The sequence below is a fragment of the Mya arenaria genome, chromosome 6, assembly GCF_026914265.1.
Source record: "Mya arenaria isolate MELC-2E11 chromosome 6, ASM2691426v1".
NCBI classification, from domain to species: domain Eukaryota; kingdom Metazoa; phylum Mollusca; class Bivalvia; order Myida; family Myidae; genus Mya; species Mya arenaria.
The window spans coordinates 69,458,548-69,477,870 of record NC_069127.1 but is presented as its reverse complement, the minus strand read 5'-3'; the positions used below and the strand labels follow the sequence as shown (position 1 = coordinate 69,477,870).

At 35.7% G+C, this 19,323-nt stretch overlaps 1 pseudogene; it reads right to left on the bottom strand.

The window, feature by feature from the left end:
- Window positions 1–19,004, bottom strand: part of LOC128239412 (uncharacterized) — a 41,598-nt pseudogene extending 22,594 nt beyond the window's left edge.
- Window positions 19,005–19,323: the final 319 nt, after the last annotated feature.

Sequence of the window (19,323 nt, the reverse complement as noted above, 5' to 3'; positions counted from 1 at the left end):
TAGGGTTAGGGATTATGGTGACTGATTTTCACCTCATATCAGACTTGAAACAGATTAAACAGCTATTAACAAGGAGATGCACACAATAAAAGAACGAAGGTTTGTAATCAAACACACACAGCACATCTACCCATCAATAAAGAATATAAATATGAGTACATTTATTTAAAATTTAATTGAGTGTTTTTGCTTAGACTTTATTGCCAAATTATCATCTACAAGTTGTTTCTAATCACTGCACAATTTATATTTTTAGACCAAACATGAACTGATTTGTGCATCTCCCACTGAAGCATAGAATGCCACTACATATCACTACATTATATAAGCCCTGCTCTGACAATCATTGTCTGATATTACATATGACAAAGGAGAATAAAGGCATCTCATGATGTTTAAGAATACATTGATATTACAGGGTTAGACACTAACATTTTTCACAAGGTAGTCCCTCGGACTACTGGATCCGAAATCTGGGTAGTCCAGCAAAAATTCTGGTAGTCCAAAAAATGCAAGCCTGCAACGGATTCCTTCAGTGTTTTGTGAGACTAAGCCTTCTTAGAACATTGTCAGTATATAACCCTTTGATTGGTCATGATATCTTGCAATTTACTAGTAGTTTGATTTTGAAATTTGTCTCCTTATTGTGCGAAAGGTTTTAAATCCGAAGCATATACATTTGCTTGTAAGTTTGTTTGACATATTAGTGGAAAAAACACCTCAGTTTATGTGAGTTACATTTTTTATTAAATTTAATTAAATATCGGATATATAGCTTAAGGTCACAAAAAGAATATACGTATAGATAAAACAAAATCATATTTTTAAACGACGCAAATCAAAGTAAAAACCTTTGCATTTATAATGACTATGGTCGTTTCAAAATTTCTATGCTGATTGTTAGAACAGTTTTGCATTTCATTTAATACGGAAATTTATTCATTGAGAGAAACAATAAGGTAGTTATATCAACAATGATAATAATGCATTACACTTGTATAAAACAGGTGATTCTGAATCGAGAAAGGAAGAAAAACAGCGAAATCCATTGAGTTTTGACAATGGATCTATACAAACATCTTTTTTGTTGATTTTCGGATAGGAAATTAATACATGTTTTGTTTCCCTTTATTTGAGTTTTAAAATAGAGACTGTTATTGTACTGTAACAAAATTCCAATGTTATTTACAAATAAATTATTTTAAAGTCTAGACATTTTTCTACCTGAATTATACATTGCATACAATTAATAATAATGAACTTATTTAATGTTATACTTGCTTTTATTGCTATGTTTTACCATGTCGCATGCATTTAATTTTAATCTGATTCTCATTGTCTCAATCTCAACTTTTGTATTATCATGGTCTGCTTCTGGGTATTTGTCGGAGGTCCCCAATTAAGATGTCATGTGACACTGTAGGTGTAGCCTTATCGCTATCGGCGTGGTGTCAATTGTTATTGGCCCTAGCTTCAATGTATAAAATGTTACGACATTTTGGCGCGAAAATTAACGCACACAATTCTGTCGTCGTCTGCACTTACACTGCATTATACCTGTTTTGGCAGTATGATTAATTTATCAGCTGCTCTTCTAAAAGCCAGTTTAAAAGATTTCATAAGCCAGGCATAATGTTCCTTCTGTTTGCTTAATATATAATTATATATATACACCGACATTTGGCAATACCCTAAACCATAATAACCATGAAGTATTTTCAGAAAATCTAAAAATAGTAACAACCGTCAAGTGTTTGTCTACATCGTATCTTTCATTGTTTTTGACTGAAAATGCAAGGGATTTAGAAATTCTGCCACTTGGTCCCAAATCTACCTCGCTGACATTGGCAGAGGTGCACATGTCTGACGATTAAAACACACCATAGAGTACGAAAACAGTCCACGTTGTCCGGAACTGCTCGGCCATCTTCGGCAAGCTTTACGATGAATGTTTACCGGTGATAATTAGCTTCTTGACATCACGTTTTACGCAAGTTTAAGCGTAATAAAGATTTTATGCTCAATTATCTGATGTGATATTTACTTTCTTCTAGTAGTCCGACGGACTATTGACTTAAAATGTCTTGTAGTCCGACCTAAAATCTGAAAGTCTCGGACTACTGGACTACCGTTAGTGTCGAACCCTGTATTAAGTTAAACTTAGTCTTGTCAAAGCAGAGCTCATATTTTAGGTATACATATATTAAGATCCAATCCCAGTTTTACCTGAACAACTGTAAAGTTTCTATCTGAAATTAATGACATGTAACTCTAAAGTATTTTCAAAGGAGTAGAGATTTATGACATCTTGTTTTATCAGAAAATTGTTTAAACCAGTATGTAATCCTAATTCATTTTTTTTTTTTCGTAAACAAATGACAAGTAAAATCAATTTTATCTTAAGTATACAGCCTCAGTAATTTTGAGTTAAGTGTAAAAATCATTGAGGAATGTTACATACCTGGAAAAGTATTTTCTATGGCATTGATTCCTTTACGATCATAATCTGTCATGAAGAATGTTGGGGTCCAGGAAGGGTTCCAAGCCTTGAGTACCTGAAGACCTCGCCTAATGTTGTAGGAAGACTGACGGAACTATAAAACTTCCAACAACCATATACCCCACATTTGTGTTGACACAAAAAAACAACAATGGGAGGTCATATTTGGTTGTTTTATATGTTGCATCCAAAAGACAGATTTTATGCCCATATTTGGCCAGCAAGCGTTTTTGGTCGCTGTTTTGGTGCACAAAAATAAATTCTTCCATATGATCTCCTAGCCCATCTGATTGTGAAGAACTGCCTGCATGTGCACTGTAAATTTGCGGAGAAAAAATATATTTCATTAAGACAAAGACTCCACAACCGTTATAATATTATTAGAATATAAATAGAGCAATGTGATTACTGAGAGCAGCTTTGTGGACAAGGCATATCTTCTGGATTGTTTTTTTATCAGTTCATTTCATAATTTGTTTAAATCAACTCTATATAATAACAATAATAGCAAGTTGAAACAATTCCTCATGTATTTCCTCTGGTGTTACCTTCTACATCAACACATTAAATGCTTATATAAAGCAAGTTATATTCTATGGTTTAAAAATAACAAAATGATTTCAAATAAAAGGCATGTCACTTTTTAAGATATATGGGTGTCTTAAAATGTACTGAATCAACACTTAATGGAAATGGGTTAAAAATCACTGCATTTTTATGAAACTTTTTGACAATTACAGAGCGCCAGAAAAGGTTTTAAGGAATCGGGTATTTCATTCAAACCTAAGATTTAATTGGGTGAAAATCAAAATTCATTACTCCAGTGTTTTAACAAATTGTTAGAAATCAGTATTGTGGTTTACCTGTGGGGTGTCTTCTTGTGTCCACTCATTTTAAAGTTTATGTTTGGTATGGTACTCCGATTTGAGATAGTTAATGTAAGTAATAACCAACCATGAGATTGATTGCTCTAAAGTTTTGTTATGAACTTTTTAGACATTATGCTTTTTGTGTTCTGGTACAGCTTAATATACTGTTTAAGTGACACCGTCATTTGAAATAAATTTTAAACAATCTCTGTAGAGCACTTAGCAGCTGACCTCTATATTTTTTAAAAGACATTTGCGCCCGTGTTTAAACTTTTTTGGTCAATGCTTTTTTTGTCAACACCTGATTCATAGAAAATATTGAATCACTGTCATTGTCAAGCAAACTGATGATAACTGGAAGTTAACAAAGCAGGCTCATCAAAAGTCTGTTTTTACGCATAAATTGTAATCTAATAGGGCAAACTTTCAATCACTTTGCATCCTATAGATGAAATTAATTGTGTATTTGGCCATTTCTAGTGGAATAAACAAATATGCAGCTTATCTGGGTTACTGCCATGTATGAACTTCCATTTTAGGTGCGATATAAACTTACCTAGGGATATAGTGAAAATTGTCCTGGGGATTTTCAGTCTGCCACTGGTTGATCTGCAACCTTAGATTCTCATGGTCTTCATCAGAATATGTGGATGGGAACGCGATTTTGATCATTGTGGCGCTAACGTGAATAACGAGAAAAAGCGAGAATAAAATCGCGCACTCTTTTCCCCTTGATTTTTCATGGTATTTTCGAGCTTAAAACTTAGTTATTTGTTGTCAACATAAAAAAACACGTCAATTTCAGCAATAAACCCTCTGCAACACTCATTGTTGATATTTAGTTGATCATAACCTGTTAACGTGTGTTTATTTTACCACAAGAGTTGGTCAGCTGTTCGGCTTTTGGACTTTGGTAACTACGTTTGTATGACGGTAAGGTGCAAACATTTCTGGCCGATGATGTGAGGCGTTTTTGAAATAAAAACAGTATTATTTTATTTTTTTGAAACGAAAGGACATCAATCAGAATATGCTTGATCATGAAATGGTTGTTTATAACCGATATTTGTTCACATTCTGACAAACTGCGCAGTAACAGAGACACCGTTTCCCGGTTTATAACGAGGAACATCCGGTGTTAAATTTCAACGTTTCTGGGTTCAAATTGTGGAATTACATGTGGTAAGTGCAAATAAAGTGTTATTTAATCATTAAATGATTATGTTTAATCAGTATAACACAATCTACAAGCTTGATAATGCAATTTGACAGTTATTTCACTTGGCAATCAAAGTAATTTACAAAACCCGGAAGTGAATTCTGCGACATTGTTGTTGTTGTTAGCAACCGATAATGACCGGCAAGGTAAAATGTTTAATGTTGTCACAGGCCTTGACGGTACCTTATGAAATAGAAAATTTTCAAAATAATGATCAAGATTTTGCAAATGAACTCCTTTAACTTGACAATCTTTATTTTAATGAATTTGTGCAGTCTTCTCTAAGTCAAAATATAAAAGATTCAGATGAAAGGTCAATTTTATCATGTTTGATAAATAATGATGATTTTGATTGTGAAATAATCAACGATGATTTACTTACTTTGTCAAATGATTATGATGGTACTCTGAGACCTGAAGATGTCAAGGAGATTTCAAAATGTAAACAAACTGCAGTGTATACTACTATCATATGAATGTAACTGAATAACGGTTCGGATCACATGTTTTCATAAAATAAAATACTATTTGATTTTTTTTATTTGCTATCATTATTGTCTTTGAAGGTGCTGAACCATTGTAGCCAAGATGTGCACTACCACTACTCATGGGATTTTGCCCAGCAAGTCCACTATCCACATCATGCGCAACAAGTTGGGCCGATATATTTTGCCACCCCACGGAAGTGTCAAGTGAAAACACATTCTTACTTAGATTTTTTTTTTCATTTCACATTCGATGATTGATAACGATTGGATATATAGATTCAACCATGGCTTATAAAATGTGTCCCTCATTATAACATTGCTTTCTTCATGTACTGCATATAGCTTAAAAAAGAAAAGAAAAAATGTATTAAATTTTCCAGGTTTATTTCGATAATGCTGTCGGCCAAAACAAGAACAATGCTGTGCTTTGGTATGCCATGTGATGTGTAATGACAGGTAAGTTTTCTAATCTGTTAATAATTGTTTGTCTGATTTTTTAGGACAAATGCACTGTCTCTTGAAATCAATCACATCATTGATATCTGCGATTGGTGCTTTAAATTTAAAGGATGCAGAACTGGATGTATACTTGTTATTTTCCTTTTGTAGTTTATGTGATTCTAGTAAAGATAGTTTTATATTTTAATATTTTGACTTGTATACCTCATTCAAAATAAGAACAGATTTAGCAAACATTTCGTTCAAATTGTGTTAAAGCCCTCTGTTACAAAATGTCCCATATCCATTGTTTTGTTTTTTGATATTTGACTTACAACTTCATATTTTATTTCTGCAATTGCTTGGTATCATAAAAATGTCAATAACTTAAAACACAACTTTATGAAAAACATTATTTTTTTTAGAAACATTTAGAAAATGAGTGAAAATGGCATTATCAATAGTTACCATAGCAACCATATGCAGTTATGAACTTTTCGTTAACTTTTGTAATCAAACGATGAGTGCTTATTGTTTCTATGCTATAACCTATATGTTACATGTAAATAATCCTTGACATGATACTTATCTGACATGGATATTTCATTCTAAATAAACACATTAGACCATACATTTCGTTCATTTTGATTTCTACACCTGTGTTACGAAAAGTACTATATTTTTTTAGGTTTTGTGAATTTTGACTTGAAACTTTGGATTTTTGTTCTAGAAATACTTGGCATTATAAAGGTTACAATATCTCAAAATGTCATTTTTGGGCCAGAATGATCATATTCCCATTCCCATCCACATATCTAGAGAAAATCACTATTTTACAGGCCATTGTAATTTGTTTCATAGACACATGTCATTTCAAAAACTGGGCAAGTTCTTTCATGACACGGACACACCACAGCAAATTTGGTTATCAAATTTATCTCATGAAAGGACAACATTAACAAGAGCTGTCACAGAGACAGCACGCTGAACTATTCCGCCACTTTTCAGTGTAAGGAATGAACAGTTTTGGCGAAACATGCATGGATCACTGTTAAATTAGATTGCATTTTAATGCAATACATAACATTATGTTTTTGCTGAGATATTAACATAAATGTGTTTGCATTATATTTAAAAAAAGTGTTATCTAACTTTATTAATTAAGTAGGTTAGATAGTTTGAAAGACATATCTAATGTTTCAATGCAATACATGATGTTTTTGCCGAGATATTCTCTTTAATGTGGTAACATGCAAAACCTTTACCAGAATCTTTAAGTCAAATAATAAAGGGCAATAATTTTGTATTAAACGCAAACTAGGGTTATCTAACTTGGTTAAGTAAGTTGGATGGTTGAGTATCATTGTATTAAGTCTCAATGCAATAAATCAAGTAGTTGCTGAGATATTAACCTATGTGTGCTTAGAGTGTGCTTAGATGCAAAACCTTTACCAGAATTTCTAAGTCGAATAATAAAGGGCAATTTTTGGCAATAAATGCAAACTAGTCTTGGGTGAGTAGAACAGCTCTCCTTATTCCATGGCCTTATTCTTCAAATGGTCGAGCTAAAAATGAAGCATCACTCAAGTTGCTATGCTTTTTATAATATTAATATCTGATAAATTGGTATAACCTGTTACTCACTTGTCAAGTCTCAAAGTTGCTGACATATGATTACTGATGTCCTTGTTTGAAGGGAAATACCGATTGCTCAGCTCTGATACCCCAGGAAAATTTTGCTTGGCGAAAATTCGAAGATGTCTCTTCATCTCTGACACGCTTCGAATTCCTTCAGCAACAAGAGCTTTGATTCTGTTGATGATGACTTTGTCCAATGGCTGAAATGTCGATCCAAACTGAAAAAAGAAGGAATCAGAAGGAAAAAGTCATTTCAGAGTTCATCATGTAATTCCCTTGGCTCCACTCAATGAATGTCACCATCATCATAACATGTCAACAGAGATTAAAAAAAAAAACTAGTTAAAAATTACCAAACAATACTTATTTGGTCCATATAATGATTTAAATATCTAAAAATGATTGATGACAAAATAACCTTTTTTTAAATTTATGTACACTGCTTTAAGGTGATTCCTATAATGGCTCAAACCATCATCAAACTGTTAATGGCTGATGATGGCTGCAGAGAAAACAAGGCCTAAAAAAAATAATTGTTTGGTTAGGGTTACATCCTTTTCAAAAATAGGTAGGGTAGGTAGGCTTTTTTTTTTTTATTATTATTTTTTTTTATTAGGCTTTATATAAGAATATCATTTTCATCATTGGAGAATGGTGTTAAAGCTATCTTCTGTATAAGCATTTAAGGTTTAAACTACATATTGAAAAGCAATTAAAAAAAAAAAAAAAAAAAAAAAGTTTTTCATTTTTTTTTTTCAAACTGACTATAAAAACGGTAGGGTCGGCGCCTATTCCGTAGGTAGGGTCGGGTAACCCGAACCAAATGTATTTTTTTTTTAGGCCCAAGCTTAAACAAGAGATGTTTGTCAAACATTATGCCCCCCCTGAGCGCCATGTTGTCAGGATTATATGGACAATTGAATGAAATATGCATGGACCGAAATGACAGCTAATTTGTTGCTGTTTTAAGATTATGACCATTAAAGTGTGACGATAAAGTGTGTTATGACCGTCATGACCTTTGACTCTATGAACTCAAAATCCAGAGTCATCAGCTGGTCACCAGAAACCTAAATGTCAAGTTTGAGGGCCATGGGTGCAGGCATTGTCAAGTTATCACAAGACAAGTTTTTTTCGTTCAAGGTCACTGTGACCTTGACCTTTGACCCGATGACCCCTTAAATCATAAGGGGTCATCTACAAGTCAGATGCAACTCCAAGTCAAGTTTGAAGGCCATGGGTTCAGGCATTGTTGAGTTATCACTCGGACAACCTTTTACCATTCAAGATCACTGTGACCTTGACCTTTGGCTCTATGAATCCTAAAATCAATAAGGGTGATCTACTGGTCAGGCTTAACATCCATGTCAAGTTTAATGATCATAGGTTCAGGCATTGTTGAGATATCAGTGGGGGAAGATTTGTTAACTTTTTTGCGTTAAAGGTTACTGTGACATTGACCTTGGCCTGATGACCCCCAAAGTCGATAAGGGTCATCTACTGGGCAGGCCCAACCTTCATGTCAAGTTTGATGACCATAGGTCCAAGAATTGTCGAGTTTGCTTTCAAGTTCACTGTGACCTTGACCTTTGACCCCTAAAATCAATAAGGGTCATCTACTGGTCAGGCCCAACCTCCATGTCAAGTTTGATGACCATAGGTCCAAGAATTGTCGAGTTTGCTTTCAAGGTCACTGTGACCTTGACCTTTGACCCCTAAAATCAATAGGGGTCATCTACTGGTCAGGCCCAACCTCCATGTCAAGTTTGAGGGCCATGGGTGCAGGCATTGTTCAGTTATCACTTGGACAACCTTTTATCATTCAAGGTCACTGTGACCTTGACCTTTGGCCCAATGACCCCTTAAATTAATAGGGACAATCTCCTGGCCATGCTCAACCTCCATATCAAGTTTGAGGGCCATGGGTGCAGCCATTGTCAAGTTATCACTCGGATAACCTTTTACCATTCCAGGTAACTGTGACCTTGACCTTTGGCCCAATGACCCCTTAAATCAATAGGGACCATCTTCTGGCCAGGCCCAACCTCCAAAGTCAAGTTTGAGGGCCATGGGTGCAGGCATTGTCAAGTTATCACTCGGACAACCTTTTATCATTCCAGGTCACTGTGACCTTGACCTTTGGCTAGATGACCCCCAAAAACCATAGGGGTCATCTCCTGGTCAGGCCAATTCTCCAAGTCAAGTTTGAGGGCCATGGGTGCAGGCATTGTTGAGTTATCAATCGGACAACCTTTTACCATTCAAGGTCGCTGTGACCTTGACCTTTGGCCCAATGACCCCCAAAAACAATAGGGGTCATCTACTGGTCAGGCCCAACCTCCAAGTCAAGTTTGAGGGCCATGGGTGCAGGTATTGTTGAGTTATCACTCGAACAACCTTTTACCATTCAAGGTCACTGTGACCTTGACCTTTGACCCATTGAGCCCAAAAAACAATAGGGGTCAGCTACTGGTCAGGCCCAACCTCCAAGTCAAGTTTGAGGGCCATGGGTGCAGGCATTTTCACGTTATCACTCGGACATCCTTTTACCATTCAAGGCCACTGTGACCTTGACCTTTGGCCTGATGACCCCCAAAAACAATAGGGGTCATCTACTGGTCAGGCCCAACCTCCATGTCAAGTTTGAGGGCCATGGGTGCAGGCATTGTTGAGTTATCACTCGGACAAGCTTTAAAATTATTTTACCATCAAAGGTCACTGTGACCTTGACCTTTGACCCGATGAACCCCAAAATCAATAGGGGTCATCTACTGGTCAGGCACATCCTTCATGTGAAGTTTGATGACCATACGTCCAGGAATTGTTCAGTTATCACTCGGACAAGCTTTGGTCTACCGACGGACCGACCGACATACCGACATGCCTGTGCAAAGCAATATACCCCTCTTCTACAAAGGGGGGCATAAAAATAGCAGAAGGTGGATTATCTTAACACTAGCTGCATTTCCTATCAAAAACAAGGAAAAAAGGGTATGTGTGAAAAAATATCATTTTTAATAAAAGAAGTAACTGTATTTTCATTTTCATTCTGTTCCTAGTGTTTTTTTCTTAGTCTAAAGTTAAATAAAAATTGTCAACATGAAATTTTATTTTTTTTAAAAATGATCATACCTCTCCTCTCACATGGTATTTGTGTTCAGCATTTTCTGGGGTAGAGCAATACACCCGATGTTCCAACACAGACATGACTTTGTTCTGAAGGTCACGTTTCAGCCGATCAATTTGTGTTCTACGTTGGTAGATGGAATCAGAGTGTATCTGAAATCATTCCGTAAACTTAAGCTATCACAGAAGTGATGAATTCCCCAGACAAGGCCTGGACACAGGAGTAGTAAAATTTCAACAATCATCACCATTACTCTTGAAAGACAAAGTGGAATGTGACAAAAAAGTATGTGCAGACCAAGCTTTTGTGTAGCGACAAAATTTTAAGATGAAAAATGAAATAAATGCCTCCCAGATCATTTAACAAAAAAACCCTAACTTTTAAAAAGAAGATTGCAATACATAGAAGTGCATTTAGCAGATTCCTTCTTTGACTGCTTTATAGAAACCTGAACCCTCAATCATGCATATAGCAATGTATAAATGGCTTAATCTTTTAGCATATCAAAACCTTAATGTCTGATTCAAGATTGGCCACATGACATCTGGTTAATTTGTGTTGCATCTTTGATATTCATTTTTTGAACGGTCGCTTTCCTGGTGATAAAGATGGCAATTTTACATGTTTTTCAAATGATGGTGCTAGTGTTGTTGATTATATGGTCGCGTCTTCCACGATGGTATTCCGGCGGAATTTTATAAAAACACACTTGCTGATATTGCACCAGTTCTTTTGTTTTTGTTTAATAAAATACTAGAAACAGGTAATTTTCCCGTTTCGTGGGGCAGCAGTATTATTACGCCAATACATAAGTCTGGTCCTTGCAATAAACCTGGAAATTATGGAGGCATTTCGCTAACGAATACATTATATAAAGTTTTCACCAGGGTAATTAATAAACGGTTGTATGAAAGGGCCGAAGAAAATCTGAAAATTGATGAATCTCAGGCTGGTTTTCGTCAGGGTTATTCAGCTGTTGACAATGTTTTTTGTCTACAAGCAATGACTCAAAAGTACCTTTCCAAGAAAGGTGGCCGTTTTTATTGTTTGTATGTCGATTTCCGTAAGGCATTTGATAAAGTTAACCATATTAAGTTGCTTTCATCCTTAAAAAGAGTTCTGAAATCAATGTATTCTTGTCTAACCTCTTGTGTCAAAGTCTCAAATAGTGTCACGGAGTCTTTTGCCTGTAACATTGGTACTAGACAAGGGGATAAGTCAAGTTCAACAATATTTGCTCTATCTATAGACGAGTTATCGTCTATTTTAAGGCTAAATTGTGGTTCAGGCATTTTTATAACTAATGATATTCCAGACATTATATGTTTAATGTTTGCCGATAATATTGCCAATTGTGCTGAAACTGCAATTAAGTTACAACAACAGGTAAACGCAGTCGATCAATTTTGTTTTAATACTGGAATGGAAATAAATCTGGATAAAACTGAAATCATTGTTTTCCGTAATGGTGGTTCTCTACGAGCATATGAAAAATGGTTATATCGAGGACAGTCAATTAAAACTACTTCTGTATACAAATATATGGGATTGTTGTTTACTCCACAGTTGTCCTGGAGTTCAGCTCATTTTAAACTAGCTTCTCAGGCACAAAAGGTGATTTTTACTTTGAAAAACTATCAAAAACCGTTTGGTTATTTTCCAGCTGAAGATCTTTTCACGATTTTTGATACTATGATTAAGCCAATACTATGTTATGGCTCCCAAGTATGGGGATATGAGTATAGCCAAACCATTGAAATGATTCAAAATAAATTTTGTAGACATTTTTTACATGTAAGAAAAACTACGAATACTTGTATGGTTTTAGGAGACTGTGGAAGATTACCATTATGTATAACATATTTTACAAATTGTATACGGTATTGGTGTAAATTATTATCTATGCCATCTGGAAGGTATCCAAGGCAATGTTACATAATGTTAAAGTCCCTAGATGACGCGGGAGGGATCTGTTGGGCTACCAAAGTAAAAAGTCTTGGATATCACAAGATATTGGTGATTGTAATTTATTTGTTAAAATGTTTAGAGACAGGATAATTGACTGTTTTACTCAAACTTTGCACGATCATGTGAGTAATGCCAGCCGATGTTACCACTACAGCCACTTTAAGAGTTTACTTAACATCAAACCATATTTGTTGATAGAGATGCCACTAAAACATAAAATTACATATGCTAAATTTAGATGTTCTAATCATGATTTGCATATTGAACATGGAAGGCAATTAAGCATTGCTTTGCATGATCGATTATGCAATTTCTGTCAACTGAACTATAATATATCTGAAATTGATTGTGAATACTAGTGTTTTAGCTAAAGCGGAATGCAAGGGCGGCCCGCCCTGCCCTTTTTTGACCCCGCCCCGTTGCCCCTTTTTACACGCCCTGTCATATTTTCCCCACCCCCTTACGCCCTTCCGGCCATTCAGATTGTTGTTTATCAAAGTTATGCCCTAAAAGTATTTCATTGGTCAATGTCGCCGTTTCCTATCTGTCACAGATCAGTGCGTGCTAAGGCACACGACCGTCATCACCGCGGGTTGGATTAACGGTAATTCACGCTCATAATCAGGGTGCTAATTGCTGTTTATTATGACACATTATTCCTTGTCTTGAGACATCGAAGTTGTACCTCTAAATGTCGATCTTTGATGCCAATGTTGTTACAAATTTAATTAATTTAGCCATTAATAATCAGTAATCTCCTAATCACATAATTGGGTCGCCTATCATCCAATTATCGAAACGTCCCATGTTAACCAATCAGAGAAGACACTGGTGAAATGATTAAAAGTTTGCTAAATTGCGATAGAAAAAGCGAAGAATTGATGAAAAATGTTGTCAAGCATTAGTAAACAATTGATACTTGCAGTGTAAAAACAAGGCACACTTTTTAAAACATTGTTTCGTTTGAAGCAGACGGTCATTGAAAAACAGACAGTGGTGCTAACAAAATCAAATACTCAAAACTTCATGACCAATATTTGATAGTTTTTGTGTTGAATGTTCATAATAAAAATTTGTTTTGTAATCTCAAAACTTTTTTATTTGCTATATATAGCGTTTACTTACAGTATTTTCCTCATTTGTACGATGTTTAAAAGTAGAAGATTTGGCGGGTCTTGCCATTTTGTCATAACATTTTTCGGAGTTTATTTCTCGATTTTCTAGTTCTATTATTAAGTGATAGTGAGTTTTTCATGAAGGATAGAGGTTTTAAATGTCATTTTGTTTTAAAATGTCAGCATATTGAAATTTATTTAACCAAAGACAAGTAAACAACAGCAAAGTTGAATGTGACATTCGATTAATTAAGATCGTACCCTATCCTGAGCGTACCAAAACAAGATCCGCCCCCTGCACTTAAATGTTTTTAACAGCTCATATATAAGGCCATTCTGATTGTTTCAAATGGTATTTTTTTTTTATTTTACACGCTTTTTGGAGGTAAACTATAAATTGCAAAAAGGAGACTCTAGACAAGTACACTTTTGATAGGGCAAAAAAGAACACTTTTTTGAACATTCCATCTTGTAAAAGCAATCAAAGTAAATGTGAATTTTATGTTTTGTGGCATGGCACAATATTTATCTCAGGTTTTACGATAAGTATCTCTTCTCCTTAAAGTCTCCCCACTTCTCCATAATTTGACTGGTGGGAGAAGTGACTTCTCCCCAAAAAATCAGCCTTGTGAGAGCCCTGGTGACAACAACCCGAGATGTTAAAGAAAGTGTCTGAAGTGAAAATGAACAAGAAAGACGAATTAAGAGTATTCTGTAGGGATATTACTACAATGTGTGCATAAACATGCATGTACTTTGATAAGGTACATGGTCATTTTACAACAATACAAAGCTAATATTGTGCGCATTGTTTTCCCATTTAAGAAAGCACCATGCCCCTATTTTGGCCCACCCTGCCCTTTTTTTTGGCCCACCCTGCCCTTTTTAATTCCTGGCTAAAACACTAGAATACCATGCCTTTTTTCGTTGTAAAAAATATACACATATAAGGAACCAATATTTGTTAAATTGGTATGAATCTGGTGATGATCTGAATAGTTTTTATGCCCTACTATCCACAAATGACTTTAACACCATAAGAAAATTAGCAGTGTACATATTTCATCTTATGAATTGTATCAAGGAATAAGAATAGTTACACTTTTTGTTCACTTTTTCATCTCATGTATAAATGTACTATGACACAACTTAAAGCATTACGTATGATGTTTACTATTTTGAAATGTATTTTGGGCCAGAGGCCTTTATTTACTTAATAAACTCTTGACTTCACTTGACTTGACTAATGGAAGAGATCTGGACAGGGCTTTTTCACCTTCTTTGCTAGGGGCCGAAATAAGGCTACTTCACAATTGGGGAGAAATGGCATTTTTTCCCAATTTCCAGATATTTTTTTCACAAATCCCAGATATTTTTTCCAAAAAGGAAGATCTTACTTCAAAAATTGATTCTGCTTGAGCAAATTATTCTTTTTTATCTTTAAGTTGACATAAGAAGAAAGCTGTATAATTTAAACGTTATTCGAGGACCAATCACTCCATAGAATAATATTATCAATTTCCCATTTTGAAACGTTAACGCATTTAAATTTCCCAATTTGCAGAATTTCACGCGTTTAAATTTCCCAAAATGAAAAGGCTAGGCCTCTTCACAATTTTTGGTGAAAAGGCCCTGAATGCTTAACATTTCATGTAGAGCACCAGTTGACGGTGATATTTTTCAGAGAGCTACAAAACCCACAGTTGTAAATGCTCTTTTTGGCAACTATTTCACACACTCTAGAGAGGTGTTCACCTTATACTCAGGAAACCTGACGATATATCACAGCATGATGAACGCAGGGCAATTCCGTTTGTGGGTAGGCTGGACAAGCTTCCTTCCCTTTTCTTCGTAAGGGTGATCAACCTTAAAGATGAAAACAGTTGTTACTTTATTAACTTTTAATCCGCCTCCAAAACACTGATCATATGCATGTCAGTCTTACATGGAAAAACAACCTATGCCCTGACAGAAAAAATGTGATAGTTGTTCACAATGATATAAATCATATAAATTTCAATTTACACTGGAAGCATGGCCTATCGTGAAACTAGGTTTTCAACTTGTTTTGGAAATCAAGGAGGGGCAAAATTGTTTAAATAATAAAGCACAAGTAAGCCTGATTGATATTGGTATTGAAATCTTTGTATTATTCCAATATTTACAAAAAAAAAACAAAAACAGCTTAACACAAATATTCACTTAGTTTAACTATAAATATTGAGATATTGCGTGACATTTTTATTATTTGATTGACCAATTTCATACAAATAATAGGCAATGTTATCAGTAAAATTCATTATTGTATTTCTTCCCATGGTAAGTGTTACTTAATCTGTTTTGTGACACAATACCCTTTCTATCCAACACAGACATGTATACAGGTTTATCGGTTAACTTTAGCTTCATTTAATTGAGTATTCAGGGTTACTTTTCATTATTTTGTTATTTCTTTGCCATAGTCATAAAATCGTCAACACCTACCTTTTTTCTGTCTTCAATCTTTTTCTTTTTACCCCGATTTCTATCCGGCCCATGAAAACATTCACGTCGCTGCTTCCCAACAATTATAAAAGGAACTCCACCATAGGAAATTGGGTTCGAGTCACAAGAATGCTCCCTCCAAAAAAATGAATGCTTGATGGATCCAGCTGAATAACAAAAGTAAAGACTGTCAGCAATTTGGCCCCTGTAAGCATATCCTACAACCCTAATTTCATTTTTTAAGGATGAATAATTATTTTTTTACTTCCAAAAATGGCCATTTACCTATAACAATTTATGTCGTAACAGATCTAGTACACCATGGCATGCAAAATGCAACAGTCAATTGTGACCATGTCCCAAACAGATCCAGGATAAACCGGGGTAAATGTGCTATGTTTTTAAAAGTGCCAATTAAATGCGGTGGTTTAATTTCGAACCAAAATAAAGTGTGATGCACCATGGCTTTGTGCCAGGAAATATCTTTTCCTTTAACTGAATTTATACACGTTTCAGCCAAGCCTTTCCAGAGATTGATGAGATCTCACGAGATATTTAAAAATGATGACGCCTCATCCTGATTCTCGCCAAATTTGAAAGGTCAGTTTAAAATTACAGGATGTCCCGGGAGTAGAGGGGCATTTTAACAGCAGTTTGTACCTGAACGGCAGGTATTTTACCTAGAATTAGATGGACCTGCTATTGCCCTGAATTGTTGGGGGGGGGGGGGAGGGGTTACAATTGCCAAGTGCATAAGGAATCTGTATGCTAACTTGAGTTTATGTTACATACAAAATTGACATTTTATAAGGAAATCCCAGTTGATTATCATATAATTCATGTTTAAGAGGACCAAATAATGCACCAGTCAATTGTAACCACACCCAGCCCCAGGCTGGGGGACTGGAGTGTGGACTTTGACTTTCGCTCCACACAAGCCCTAGTAAAATCCCCACTCTTTAGAGATGAACTGATGGTAAAATAACTGCTAATAAATATCCAACTTTTTATTATGAGTTTGACGGGTTTTCTTCATTTTATTCTGTCAATACATATTGATATATACATGAAGGGCACCTGGAAGGCTTCCGGTCACAATTTTAAAACAATCGTGACCATTTTGACCATGGCCGAGATCTTACGATTGTATTAACAAGGTTATCTCGAAGCTTGTCGGAGGTGGCCGAGTTATTACGATGGGATCGAGTTGTTCCCCTTGGCAATAATTGTTGTCTGTGTCAGTCATCTTTTGTTTTATTGGAAATGTAAACAATGTGTTTTTTTTAATGCATTAAATTCTTATTTTGTGCAAAATAACTTTCAACTTCTTACATGGTAGAATATGAATAAACCTTGATGATCAATTTCAACCATAAAATACCTCACTTAATACAATTTCAATATTTTAAAACACCCCCGGTTTTTGCACAAACCCGTTTAGACATTAGGGATTGGAAAATCCCGTATAACACGTCTATTATGCACTAGTCAATTGTAATTAGGCCCCCCAGGTCCGGGGATAGCTGGGGAAAAGGGCCGTGTTTTTACTTTCCAGGTGGCCCCGCAGCCATACATGCCATATTTTCTGGAGACCATTCAGGGGGATTTGTTCAAAAAGCTAAAAATTCAGGGGGATTTGGGTTGTATTCAGGGGGATTTTTTTAGCAGGTCTAAGTTGGCGAAATTTTAAAGTATTTTTAGACGCAAGTACGAAAAAATGTATTCACAAATTAAATTAAATTTACCATCCTCCAAAGTCTTTTAAAAAATTGTGCTTAATTCTATCAGCTTAATGACTTTCAGACAATAAGAGAATAGAATAAATATTATTGATTTCTTTCTTCCAAAATAGTAATATTTCTTTGCCTTTGATAATTACTACAAATGAATTGATCACTTGTTGTAAAAGTTTCCTTTTGGCATTTCACCCTTGTGGAGTTGTGGAGTTGTTAGTTGTTTTTTTACATTCAGTTTCACTCACATACTGTGGTTTCACTTACTTTGTCATTATTGCCTGATGTAAAATTTCTAAAAAAAAAAAAAAAATTTTTTTTATTTTTTTATATAAATTCGGGGGATTTTAATCACCCGCCGGGAGACCGGGGGATGGATCGAAATTCCGGGGGATTTTTCCCCCCGCCGGGGGATATGGCATGTATGCCCCGCAGCCCGCAGGGCCAGGTGACAGCGGTGGTTTTGACATAGTGCCAAATTTAGTCTCTGGGGTGCGGGGGCATTTGGCCGGGGTTTAACCATCAGTTTGTCCCCGCCAGGCCAGGATTTTACCCGGGGTTGGCTGGACCGAAAGTCAAAGCCCCGGCTATTCCCCGGACCTGTGGGGGGCCATAGTTACAAATGACTGGTGCATTATTTTAGATAACATTCAGCACTGTGGGACCAGTGGTCGAAATTAGCACAAGCCCACAAGCCCTGCACTGGTAAAATGTCTTTCGGGCTTGCTCAAATTCTGAATTTATATAGCAGGGCTTGTTAAAAAATTTGATGCCAAGCAATAGTATAAGAATTTGGGCTTGTTCATCCAAAAGGCAATTTCGATGACTGTAGGACCACCTGGAAGGTATAAATACTGCCCATTTTTCCACTGTTCCTGTACATTGGGGTGGGGGGGGGGGGGCTGTGGTAACAATTGTGTGGTGCATAAAAACAAACATACAGAATTGTTTTATTAAGAGGTAGTCATTCTAAAATGCCGTCCAGGCTTCTTTTTTTTAATGATGGTTAGCCTGGACCAGGCTAACCATCATTAAAAAAAAGAAGCCTGGACGGCATTTTAGAATGACTAATTAAGAGGTACATATGATCTGAATCTCTTACACTCTAATAAAGAGCAGACAGTCCAAGTGTGGTCACATTTGTCAAAACATTATCCATACAGAAAGCAACACAATTTTAATCTAAGGAATGTATATACAAATTCAGAGTAAAAATCCGCGGGCAACAAATCATTCTATTCTTTTAATAGCGGGAGGGGTAAATTAAAATATTACCGAAAATAATTGAAATTATCGAATTTTACAACAGTAAATCTGTCATATGAATTTGCTTCGAAGTCATTGATGTAGTTTTCGGCTCTTTGGAAAGCATCTGTGCCCTCAAAGTAACCATTCACGCCAGTTCTTAAAAACCTACGAGTTGAGTTTTCCGCCATTTTGAAGAGTTACTGTATCAAGGGAACTCACTCTTAGTAACCCGTGTGACGTAAATAATAAGCCACGCCTACGACCCGCCTTCGCCAGATACATTACGGTGAAAACCGTTTTTTTTTTGTTATATTCAAGTTAATCGCCAATTAATGTCATTTTGTATAACAATCTAATAAAACTTGTCAGTCTCGCCACCGGATGCCAGCACTACGGTCCGCCCACTCGTCTTTTCCGCCAGCCTCCGCATGTGACTTTCCGCATTTCCTGAATTGGACCAGCCTATAACTGTCAATGAAATTCATATTGCTGTTAA